At 48.2% G+C, this 12,516-nt stretch overlaps 1 long non-coding RNA gene across 1 annotated transcript in view; it reads right to left on the bottom strand.

The window, feature by feature from the left end:
• LOC115086735 overlaps positions 1–12,516 on the bottom strand; it is a 106,536-nt gene that overhangs the window by 66,214 nt on the left and 27,806 nt on the right. The gene's annotated exons all lie outside the window — the stretch shown is intronic.

Raw genomic sequence — 12,516 nt, 5'->3', positions numbered from 1 at the left:
GCGTTTCTGTTGGCTAAGAAAACAATCCTGGACTTTTGGGTTAAAGTGTAACAACTTGCCTTCACACAATGGAGACGGAGACTTCATAAGATGGTAGTATATGAAGATCTTTCAGCCCACCGGTTGTCCCAATCTAAATATGACTTATTTCTGGAGCTATGGCAAGCGTATATTATGTCTTTAAATGCAAAAGCACGCAGTGTACTGTTTGCATTATGACAACTGGACAAATTGTTCTAGATAATGTTGGGATTACTACCTGATAATCCCCTTTTCCTTAGTGTAGACAGATGGACTCAGAACAAATGGGATAGTATCCGCGTGCTAGCAGTTGGAGACGGATCTGACGTCAGCACGGGGGCGTATATATCCCCACAGGAAGCGTAGCTATTCAGTAATCTTCCTTGCAAAAGCTGTTATAGATGTGTGCACTGACACTCAGTGAAAAAGTGAAACAGGATTCCCCTGACCGATTGACAGTAGCTGGAGACCGCCAGCATTCCCAACCGGAAGGCGTGGACACCTGGTAGAGTGTACGCTCTTATGGAAACAGATGACATGGCTTACCGTGAATCGGTGATACCCATGTACGCAGGCAGCTGGGCGGGATGCTGAGTCCATCTGTCTACACTAAGGGGTAGATTTTCAGACGAGCGCGAACAGCCTACTTTTGTTTGCGCTCCAGGCGCAAACAAAAGTACGCTGGATTTTAGTAGATACGCGCGGAGCCGCGCATATCCACTAAAATCCTGGATCGGCGCGCGCAAGGCTATCGATTTTGTATAGCCTGCGCGCGCCGAGCCGCGCTGCCTCCCCCCGTTCCCTCCAAGGCCGCTCCGAAATCGGAGCGGCCTCGGAGGGAACTTTCCTTTGCCCTCCCCTCACCTTACCCTCCCTTCCCCTACCTAACCCACCCACCCGGCCCTGTCTACACCCCCCCCTTACCTTTGTCGGGGGATTTACGCCTCCCGGAGGGAGACGTAAATCCCCGCGCGCCAGCGGGCCTGCTGCGCGCCGGGCCGCGACCTGGGGGCGGGTACGGAGGGCGCGGCCACGCCCCCGGGCCGTAGCCACGCCCCCGTACCCGCCCCCAAAACGCTGCCGACACGCCCCCGGAACGCCGCGACGACCGGGCCCGCCCCCCGACACGCCCCCCTCCGAGAACCCCGGGACTTACGCGAGTCCCGGGGCTCTGCGCGCGCCGGGAGGCCTATGTAAAATAGGCTTCCCGGCGCGCAGGGCCCTGCTCGCGTAAATCCGCCCGGTTTTGGGCGGATTTACGCGAGCAGGGCTCTGAAAATCCGCCCCTAAGGAAAAGGGGATTATCAGGTAGTAATCCCAACATTTCCTGGCGTGTAGCCAGATGGACTCAGAACAAATGGGATGTACAAAAGCTTTACTCCCAGCCTGGGCGGGAGGCTGCCTGAGGCCCATGTAGTACCGCCCTCGCAAATGCCGAGTCCTCCCCGGCCTGAACATCCAGACGATAGAACCTGGAGAAGGTATGGAGGGAAGACCAAGTTGCCGCTTTACAGATTTCCGCAGGCGATAGCATCCTGGATTCTGCCCAAGATGCTGCTTGTGCTCTGGTAGAATGAGCCTTGACCTGTAGAGACGGAGACTTCCCGGCCTCTACGTACGCTGCTCTGACAACTTCTTTAATCCAGCGGGCGATGGTGGGCCGCGAGGCCGCTTCACCTAGCTTCTTCCCGCTGTACAGGACGAACAGATGGACGTCTTTCGTAGGTCTTGTGTAAGTTCCAAATATCTGGGCAGCAATCTGCCAATGTCGAGATGGCGTAACAAACGCCCTTCTTCAGATTTCTTCAGACCCGCCGTGGTAGGCAAGGATATGGTTTGATTAAGATGAAACTGTGAAACCACCTTAGGTAGAAAGGAGGGAACCGTACGAAGATGGATAGCCTCTGGAGTGATTCTGAGAAAGGGATCACGGCAGGACAATGCTTGTAGTTCTGAGATGCGGCGGGCTGAACATACAACCAGCAAGAATACCATCTTCAAAGTGAGGGAACGAAGAGACAGGCCCCGAAGGGGTCTGAAGGTGGATCCCGCAAGGAAATCCAAAACAAGGTTGAGGTTCCACAAAGGTACAGGCCACTTCAGTGGCGGACAAATATGCTTGACTCCCTGCAGGAAGCGAGAAACATCCTGGTGCTTGGCGATGGTCTTGCCATCCCTCCTGGGACCATAGCAAGACAGCGCAGCCACCTGAACCTTGATGGAGCTGAGGGAGAGACCCTTCTGAAGGCCATCCTGCAGGAAATCCAACACAATAGGGATTGTGGTTGCATGAGGATTGGTGCCGTGAGTGTCGCACCATGCTTCAAATACTCTCCAGATCCGGATGTATGTGAGGGATGTGGAAAACTTGCGAGCTCGGAGGAGGGTATCAATCACGGGCTCTGAGTAACCCCTCTTCTTCAATCTAGCCCTCTCAAGGGCCATACCGTAAGAGAGAATTGAGCCGGATCCTCGTGAAGAATGGGACCTTGATGTAGAAGGTCCCGGAGAGGAGGCAGGGGAAGGGGCTCCCCTGCCAGTAGTCTTCTCATGTCCGCGTACCAGGGTCGTCTTGGCCAGTCTGGCGCCACTAGAAGGACTAGGCCCCGGTGTCTCTGAATCTTGCGGATGACAGCGCCTAGCAGAGGCCACGGAGGAAAGGCGTACAGTAGAGTCCCTGGAGGCCACGGCTGAACCAGGGCATCGATTCCGTGTGAGCACGGGTCGCGCTTGCGGCTGAAGTATCTGGGTACTTGAGCATTGGACTTGTCTGCCAGTAAATCCATGTCCGGAAACCCCCAATGATCCACAATCATCTGGAAGGCCGTGGGTGAGAGCTGCCACTCTCCCGGATTTAGGCTTTCCCTGCTGAGGAAGTCTGCTGTGGTATTGTCCTTCCCGGCGATGTGGACGGCGGAGATGTCCTGAAGATTCACCTCTGCCCAAGTCATCAGAGGGGCGATCTCCAGAGATACCTGTCGGCTTCTGGTTCCGCCCTGACGATTGATGTATGCCACCGTGGTGGCGTTGTCGGACATCACTCTGACTGCTCTGTTCTGCAGTCTGTGGGCAAATTGAAGGCATGCCAAGCGGACAGCCCGGGCCTCTAGATGGTTGATGTTCCACCGCCCTTGTGCGGTGAGTTCTTCGCAGTGTGCGCCCCAGCCGCTTAGGCTGGCATCTGTGGTGAGCAAAATCCACGTGGGTGAGGACATCTTCGATCCCCTGCTCATGTGGTTGGACTGCAACCACCACCGTAACTGGGTCCGCACTCGGGCTGGTAGAGGTAGGTGCGTGGAGTAGGTCCGTAGACGGGGGCTCCAGCGAGAGAGCAGGGCATGTTGTAGAGGTCTCATATGGGCCCTCGCCCAGGGCACCACTTCTAGGGTGGATGCCATGAGACCAAGAACCTGCAGATAATCCCAGGCGGTGGGTCGACTGGCTCCCATCAAATACTGGATACGCTGCTGAAGTTTCAACGTCCTCTTGGTAGTGAGACTGACCGTGTCTGCCCGGGTGTCGAACTGTACTCCCAGGTATTCCAGTGACTGGGAAGGCTGTAGGCAGCTCTTGCCGAGGTTGATAACCCAGCCCAGGCTTTCCAGAAGGGCTATCACTCTGTCGGTGGTCCGAAGGCTCTCCTCTCGAGACTTTGCCCTGATCAGCCAGTCGTCTAGGTAGGGATGGACCAGAATTCCTTCCCGCCTGAGCGCCGCCGCTACTACTACTACTACCTTGGTGAATGTCCGTGGCGATGTCGCCAACCCAAAGGGCAGAGCCCGAAACTGGAAGTGGCGGCCTAGAACCTTGAAGCGTAGGTAGCGCTGATGATCCGGATGGATCGGGATATGCAGGTATGCCTCTGACAGGTCTAATGCCGTGAGGAATTCCCCTGGCTGTACTGCGGCCTTGACGGAGCGTAGAGTTTCCATGCGAAACCTCGGGACCCGTAAGTATCGATTGACCGACTTGAGGTCCAGGACAGGCCGAAAGGTACCCCCTTTCTTGGGTACCATGAAATAGATGGAATAATGGCCAGAATTCATTTCCCAGGCAGGTACTGGGATGATGGCTTTCAAGGACAGGAGCCTTGCCAGGGTAGCTTCCAATGCTGCCTTCTTGTGTATGGGACACGAAGATTCCACAAACTTGTCCGGAGGGAGATGATGAAAGTCCAGATAATATCCCTCCCGGATAACGGCAAGAACCCACTGGTCCGATGTAATCTCGACCCATCTGGGGTAGAAGAGGGTCAACCTGCCCCCTATGGAAAGCACGCTCAACTAGCGTGCAGGCACTCCAAACTGCTTTGGAGACGGAAATTACTGAATAGCTACGCTTCCTGTGGGGATATATACGCCCCCGTGCTGACGTCAGATCCGTCTCCAACTGCTAGCACGCGGATACTATCCCATTTGTTCTGAGTCCATCTGGCTACACGCCAGGAAATGTTCATTTCTGTATCCCAGGGCAAATTCAGAGTGTTAGGTTGCCCTATAGTAACAGTGTCTGCTACTTAGGTTGTTTAGTCTAAGGGGAGGGTGAGGCAGGGGAGGGGCAGGGATGGGGAAGGTTTAAACTGTAATATCTTATGTGGTTTTTTTTGTTTATTCTGCTGCTATGAAAAGTCAAATATACAAAAAAAAACCAAACAAACAGTGGATGTCATAATGCCTCTGAATCACTCCATGATGAGACCGCACCTTGAATACTGTGTACAATTCTGGTCGCCGCATCTCAAAAAAGATATAGTTGCGATGGAGAAGGTACAGAGAAGGGCGACCAAAATGATAAAGGGGATGGAACAGCTCCCCTATGAGGAAAGACTAAAGAGGTTAGGACTTTTCAGCTTGGAGAAGAGACGGCTGAGGGGAGGATATGATAAAAGGTCTATGAAATCATGAGAGAACTTGGAACAGGTAAATGTAAATCGGTTATTTACTCTCTCAGATAATAGAAGGACTAGGGGGCATTCCATGAAATTAACAAGTAGCACATTTAAAATAAATCTGAGAAAATTCATTTTCACTCAATGCACAATTAAGATCTGGAATTCACTGGCAGAGGATGTGGTTAAGACATTTAGAGTAGCTGGGTTTAAAAAAAGGTTTGGATACATTCCAGGACAAGAAATCTATAAACTGCTATTAATTAATAAGGAATAGCCACTGCTTGTTACCAGCATTAGTAGCTTGGGATCTGTTTAATGTTTGGGTACTTTCCAGGTACTTATGACTTGGATTGGCCACTGTTGGAAACAGGATACTGGACTTGATGGACCCTTGGTCTTATCCACCATGGCATATCTTATGTTATGTCTTCTATTAAACTGAAACAGACAATACCAACCAATCACTACAATGTTTTACTTCTTGTTAAACTTTTTATTTCTCCTCTAACTCTAATCCCAGTTAGAATAACCCCTGTTCTATTGTAACTTTTTCTTCTATGCACTTGTTATACTTTTGTAATGTATACTCTTACGTTTTAGCTATGTACGTTATAATGTATTGCTCACCCCTTGTTTTATGTAAACCGACATGATACGAACTTCCGTGAATGCCGGTATAGAAAAACACAAATAAATAAAAAATAAATAAATAAATAAATAAATGTTCTTATATGGGCAAAGCAATAGAATATCATGGTCACCAGAAATGTGAGTTAACTCCCTGAGGTACAGTAAAGGTTAACAAAACACAGATGTAAGGAGGTAAGTGCTTGAAGTTGGAAAGAGTGTGACCAAAATGATCTTTCATACAAGACTGGCACTGGGCAACCCAACTTGGGACAATCTCGCATGCTAGGCCATTTGGGCAAGGCATGCGAAGGAAAATCAAAGGGTAAGCTCTGTGGATTGGGCAATTACAGCTATTAGGGATGCACAGCAGCTAAATGCATACTGATTGACTGCAGGTGCCTGCCCTGGAGAGCTTACCCTTTGATTTCCCTTGGCATGTCTTGCCCATATGGTCTTGCATACAAGATTGTCACTGGGCATCCCAACCTGGGCACAATCTTATATGCAAAATCATTTTGGTCAGTGTTGGTCCAGTTCAGGTTGTTCACGATTTTGGTGTCCTCCTTGATAAGGAGTTTCCAGGCGACTATAATTACATAAGGTTGTGCAAATAGGTTTTATTTAATTATGCCAATTACATCATCTCAGGTTTTTATTAGAGGAGACTGATTTTAAGTCCTTGAAGCATTCCCTTGTGCTGTCGGTTTTAGGCTACGGCAACGCCGTGTACATTGGACTTCCGAAGTGCCATTTACTTTCGTTGCAATGCCTGGTTAGGCATTGCCCATTGCGAGAACACATTAGGCCGATTTTATTCAAGTTACATTGGCTACCGATAGAGAAGCGGGTAAAATGTTTGGTTCATCGAACCCTATATGGGTCTGCACTGAACTTTTAAAAATAAAAAAGCGCGGTTCTACATCACCCCGAGCGCTCTTTACAATTGTCAATACCAGCTAAGACCGCGGGGTTACAGCAAAGAAAGAAACGTGCCTCTTCCCTCTGCAACAGCCTTCCTGTAGGGCTTCGGCAGGACACAGTTTGCAAGTGTTTTAGAAAGTTTTATGAAGCTTTTAAATTGTTGCATGACTTAAGATTGATGTGTTCTTAATTTTGTATTTTAATTATCTTGCCTGTAATCCACCATGAATGGGTTCTGGTAAGAGGGCAGACTAGAAATCCTGTAATAAATACATTTTGGCCACACTCCTTCCAACCTCAAGCACTTACCTCCTCTCTCCTGTTTTATAGCACTTTTCCGCATTAGTGCGGATTTTTTAGGTTAATTCATTTTAGCGCATTTTTTTCATTTAACACAAATTTTTTTTTAAACCCCTGCTCGATTTGCATCCCCGTTAGCTTACTGCATCCCGAGGGGACCCCTTCTCTTAAGGCGCACATTAAGTGAAACCCACGCTAAAATTTAACTCCAGTTCAGGTGCGGGTTTTATTGCATCGGCTCCAGGATGACTAGAAATTGAAAGTTTCCAGGTACAGTATTTAGAGAAGAGAAAAAAACAAAAATTTGAAGTATGTTCCCTTAAGAAGCCCAGTCGAGGAGATGAAAGGTGGGGGGTCCTGGGATTATCAGGCACAAACTTGCCTTTCTGGCTGGAAGAAAATTTGGGAAGTAAAGAAAACCAGGATAACCGTAGCGGCATTGGAAACGGTCCCACCGCCCACCTGAGATCAAGAAGCACGTGGCTCAGGAAAGGAATTCGCAGCAGGTTTCCACGGGCACAGGGAGTGCTTTCCGGGAACATTCAAACTCAACCAAGGCTCGTTTCTCCCTCTGCAGTTCAGTGCAATACTTTTTTTCTCCCCAGCGGGATTGAGATAAATTTAGCAGAGCTCGGGCCCCCTTGCAGCTACCATAAGCACAAGATGGACTCCCCGACTGGTTAACTGCGGTTCAAAGGTGGCGAATCTGCATCCGGAACAAAACCCAACGCAATCTACCGACGGGCCACATCAGTACTTATGCTGTCCTTTAAAAATATTCAAAGCCTGGGCACTTTCTCATCGCTCGAAGCCTCCAGGTTCATCCAGCAGCATCTAAAAGGGGTGAGGATCCAGCTGACATGAGTTTAATCGCACAGTCCGCACCTGGAATACCGCACCCCGCACTATTCCATGACACCTGGCAGACCTTGCCGTTTCTAAAGCCACTGACTGACTGGAAAGGTTTTAATCCACTATGACTGAAATACATTCTAGTATCTTGTTGCTACAGTTACTGATCTTTACATCTGTACGGTTGACAATGATGGCACACAAAAAAAAAAAAACCCCAAAGAAAACCAAATATGATCACTACTCAAGATCAACCAGGAGATCCTGAAGATGGACTGACTCATGGATCAAAACCTTGTTTGATAGTGGGTATTCAACACTTTTATTTCACTTTCTGAAGTAAGCATGCATGGTTCTTTTTCAATACACAACTGGAAATTGTTATTGGTGAGCATTTACCCAGCTGCCATTGTGTATAAGAATTACTGCTCCAGATCAATTTTGACGATAATACGTGAAGTACATTTCTTTTGGCACACTGACCTCTACTTGCTACTGATCAAAAAAAAAAAAAATGCCAAACTATCACTGCCACCCACTTCAGCAGGATAATTGGAATATCAATGTTACTGACACACTGACTCATTTAAATTTGCATATCTGGATAAGAATTTTTAAAATAATCATCAGAGCGTTCCCTTAAATGGAGCATGCCTTTTTCTCAGAACACACGTACACATGCAAGCAGTGTTTACAAATGCAAGAACTCATACATGAGCAATTCCAACAAAGCTAATGCTCTTTTTTTTTTTTTTTTTTTTTAAATATAGTCACCTATGCCAGTGTTTCCCTACCTTTTCAAGTCCAAGGCACACTTAAATCAACGAAAACATTGTGGGGCACATCACTCTCCGTGGGGCAGGCAGTGCGGACATGGAGAAGGCTTAATTTGACCAAAAGAAGAGCTAGGGAAGCCGTGAAAGCCCCACCAGCCTCTCTTCCAAATTTTAAAACAAAGGGAGTGAGGGGGCTGGAGGCACGTGAACCAACCGCAATGGACCAGTTCTCCCTGTACACAAGTGCAGGAGAAGGGAGAAGCTGGCGCGGGGCGGGCAGCCGGCTCAGTCAGTTACCTGGGCTGCCGTGTGTGGCTGCCAGAGCTCCTCCACTGCTGCTGCTGCTGCTCCCAGCACTCACAGTGAGCCACAAACAGTGCTCAGTGCACGCTCTCCCCACCTCACACAGTCTGGGGGGTAAGACAGAGGCAGGAAGAACTCAAAGCAGGAGACTCAGGAAGGGGAAGATGAGAAGGTGCTGTGTGCTGCACCAAGTGGGGGTCCAGCGATCCGTGGCCTGTATGCGGCCCACTGTTTACTATGCTTCAGGGCTCTCGCTGTAGCCAGGAGGGGGAGGCACGCATGATTGCACACTCTTATTTACGTTCTTTTAATTATTTAAATGTTTTATAAACCGCCGAAAGCAAAAATACATTGTGCTAAGCGGCGTACGGTTTTGCACATATCACCGGAGTCCCTACATGTTGAAGAGCCAGTACTGGTGTCCCTTGTGGCTGCAAGGTGCCGAGAGCAGAGCCCAGGCTGCTGGTCTGGATCCGGGCATCAGTGACTTTTCTGGGGGCACGCCCGATCAGGTCCGAAGGCACGCTGCCTGGGAAACACCGGCCTATGCCTTCCTCACAGCATCAACAACCAATAAAGATCATCCATCCCTACTGAGAGCTGGAAGGAAAGCGGGCCCGGAAGAGGGACCCCCGAAAAACTGCCCCTAAAAACAGGCAACGCGCTCCTCAGTCACGCAAATACCGTTTCCCAGGAGCGCTGCTAGCCTCAGGCATGGAAAAGTGAATCTGGGTCTCCTGTGCCACAGCTGGTCCACGGAGATCCTTCACTGAACACTAGAAGTGATGACCTACTGACAGCCTCTTTCCTCAGCTGCACATCCAAACAGGGGGACCTCCCCCTCCAATGCAGGCGCCCCCATTCGTCAACTGCTAGCGCCGTATTTCACCTGCACGCGCTGTGCACTTCCGCACGTGTAGATCTAAAATTGAAATACTCTCTGAACTTCCACCACTGTTCACTGCCACGTGCCACCCTCCAGATAAAAGGCTGGCAACTCTGATGTGCCAGTTTCCCCCCCATGTTTTCAGATGTTCACCATTTTGTGCTGTCGTTATCCCAGATTGCCCCTCTGCTTCCCTCTCTCTCTCACTGCTCTCCAACACTAGATAGCTAAATTTGCCAGCGAGACTCCATGTAGATGACCTGCAAATCTCCTCTTCCACCAGGGTTCTTCGCCGTGTTTCGCTTCCATGTCCTAACACGGAGGAGGTTTACGCATGCACAGACAAAGGCCATGCAAGAGATGCGCACGGACAGACAGACCTTAGACAGCCGCATCTAAACTAAACCTCTGAAAGCGATCTTGCTTACTGCGCTCGGACGTCTCTTTTTATATTCCCAATCCTCCCCTCATGACCAACACTCGGAACCTTGACAAGTGGAAGCCTGAAGGATAACCGTGCTTCACACAGGGTAACCGGTTTGAGGACAGCAAGATCAGAGACAGCAAGATCAGAGACATGAAGACAGCAAGATCAGAGACAGTTCTCATGAAGACAGCACCGCCTGCCGTAGAAAATTCTAATCTCTTGGTACTTCAGCTCCTGTATTTGCAACCCTTTCTATTAAATCCCCTTTCTTTTCATGTTCTGACGGTTTGCCAGGTGATTCAGAGGTACTTTGAAAACTTAAAAAGAATGTACAAAGAATATTGAGGATCTTATATTGAGGATATTGAGTATTATATTATATTTATATATTGTATATAAATATATATATTGTATATATATATATATTGTATATAATATAATATATTGAATATTGAGGATCTCCAATCAAGGATCGGTCCCGGACTCCTTAAAAATTGCTTCACTTAAACCCTTACTTAAAAAACCCAACCTGGACCCAGCCAACCCTGCAAACTTCCGCCCCATTGCAAACCTACCTTTTATAGCCAAGCTAATGGAAAAGCTTGTCAACATCCGACTCACAGACTACCTTGACTCCCACAATATTCTCTACCCCTCTCAATTCGGATTCAGGAAACGCCTAAACACAGAATCCCTCCTTCTTTCTCTAACGGACAACATCCTGATGGGCCTTTACAAGGGACAATCTTACCTGCTAGCCCTTCTCGACATCTCTGCCGCGTTCGACACGGTAAACCACACTATCCTCATAAACCGTTTAATGGAAATAGGCATATCCGGCTCTGCACTGCTCTGGTTCACATCCTTTCTGAACAACAGACACTACAAAGTCAAAATAAATGACAAAGAATCTCACTCCATTCCATCAAACCAAGGTGTACCTCAGGGTTCGTCACTTTCCCCTACCCTGTTCAATATATATCTACTCCCTTTATGCCAGCTACTCAATAGTCTCAATCTCACCCACTTTATATACGCGGACGATGTACAAATCATAATCCCCATCTCGGACCCCATCTCTACTCTAAATTTCTGGAACAACTGCTTACACGCCATCAACCTTCTGCTCTCTAGTCTCAACCTGGTCCTAAATACTTCCAAAACGGAACTACTGGTTATCTCCCCTAGTGACAACAACCCCCTCGCAAATAATGCTAGCATCCCATTAGCAAACCAGGTCAGAGATCTTGGGGCCACCCTTGACTCTAGAATGAATTTCAAAAAATTCATTAACGCCACAACCAAAGAATGCTTCTTCAAGCTACAGGTCCTGAAGCAACTTAGACCGCTCTTACACTTCAAGGATTTCCGTTCGGTGCTTCAAGCAATACTGTTTTCAAAGATCGACTATTGTAACGCTCTATTACTTGGTCTCCCCGCTTCGTCCACCAAACCTCTTCAGATGCTGCAAAACGCAGCGGCTAGGATCCTTACAAACTCTCGTCGCAAGGACCATATCACACCAATCCTAAAAATCCTACACTGGCTGCCCATCCAATATAGAATACTTTTCAAGGCTCTCACCATCATCCACAAATCCGTCTACCAGCAATCCACTCTCCAACTCACCTTCCCACTCGAATTACATACTTCCGCAAGACCGATCAGAACTGCCTACAAAGGTTCGCTCAAGGCCCCCCCCAACAAATCATCGGTCCACAACTCTATTCACAAGCGAGCTCTTTCAACAGCAGGTCCACTACATTGGAATTCACTTCCCCAAGACTTACGCCAAGAACAATGCCATTCAACATTCAGAAAGAAATTGAAAACCTGGCTGTTCGCAGAAGCCTACCGCTGAAGGATCTCCTCAACCATCACTGACTCTCATTCTCCCACCCCTCCCTAATCCCTACCCCCCCCTCTTTTCCCTCTCCCCTTCCCCCCCACCCAACCTCACCCTTTCCTTCTCCCACTGGACATACCATGCTAATAACTGCCTAGGATAAATCTATGTTTACGTATCTTATAGTTTTTGTTGATTATATATTTATCTCTCTCTAATTGTTTCTTAGTTTAAATTCTGTACTGTCTTCCATTGCCCAGGTTTTACGCTCCCTATTTAATGTAACTTTACTTTCTACCTTGATGTTAATTGGTTTCCCCTCAGTTACATTGTAAACCGGTACGATAAGACCTAGTCTTGAGCATCGGTATAGTAAAAGAAATTAAATAAATAAATAAATAAATCTTTCAAAAGACAATATTGCTTTTCTTAGGGGGCGGGGAGCTCAGATTGGCTCAAGGTCACCCACAGCTATCCTTACAGTCTGGAACTGAAAAACATGCTTACTGCCTGCCTCGGGCAAGTTGATTTCCACTGCTGACGAGAACCATCAAACAACCCCAACATAGCCCCACTACCATCGAAAGGGAGGAGAGGAGCAAGGCCGTAGGATTAAAAAAAAACCCTGGCAGAAAGCATCAGCGCAATGGAACAGGGAACACT

This window comes from Rhinatrema bivittatum, chromosome 3, assembly GCF_901001135.1.
Source record: "Rhinatrema bivittatum chromosome 3, aRhiBiv1.1, whole genome shotgun sequence".
NCBI classification, from domain to species: Eukaryota; Metazoa; Chordata; class Amphibia; order Gymnophiona; family Rhinatrematidae; genus Rhinatrema; species Rhinatrema bivittatum.
This window is presented reverse-complemented; position numbering and strand designations above follow the sequence as displayed.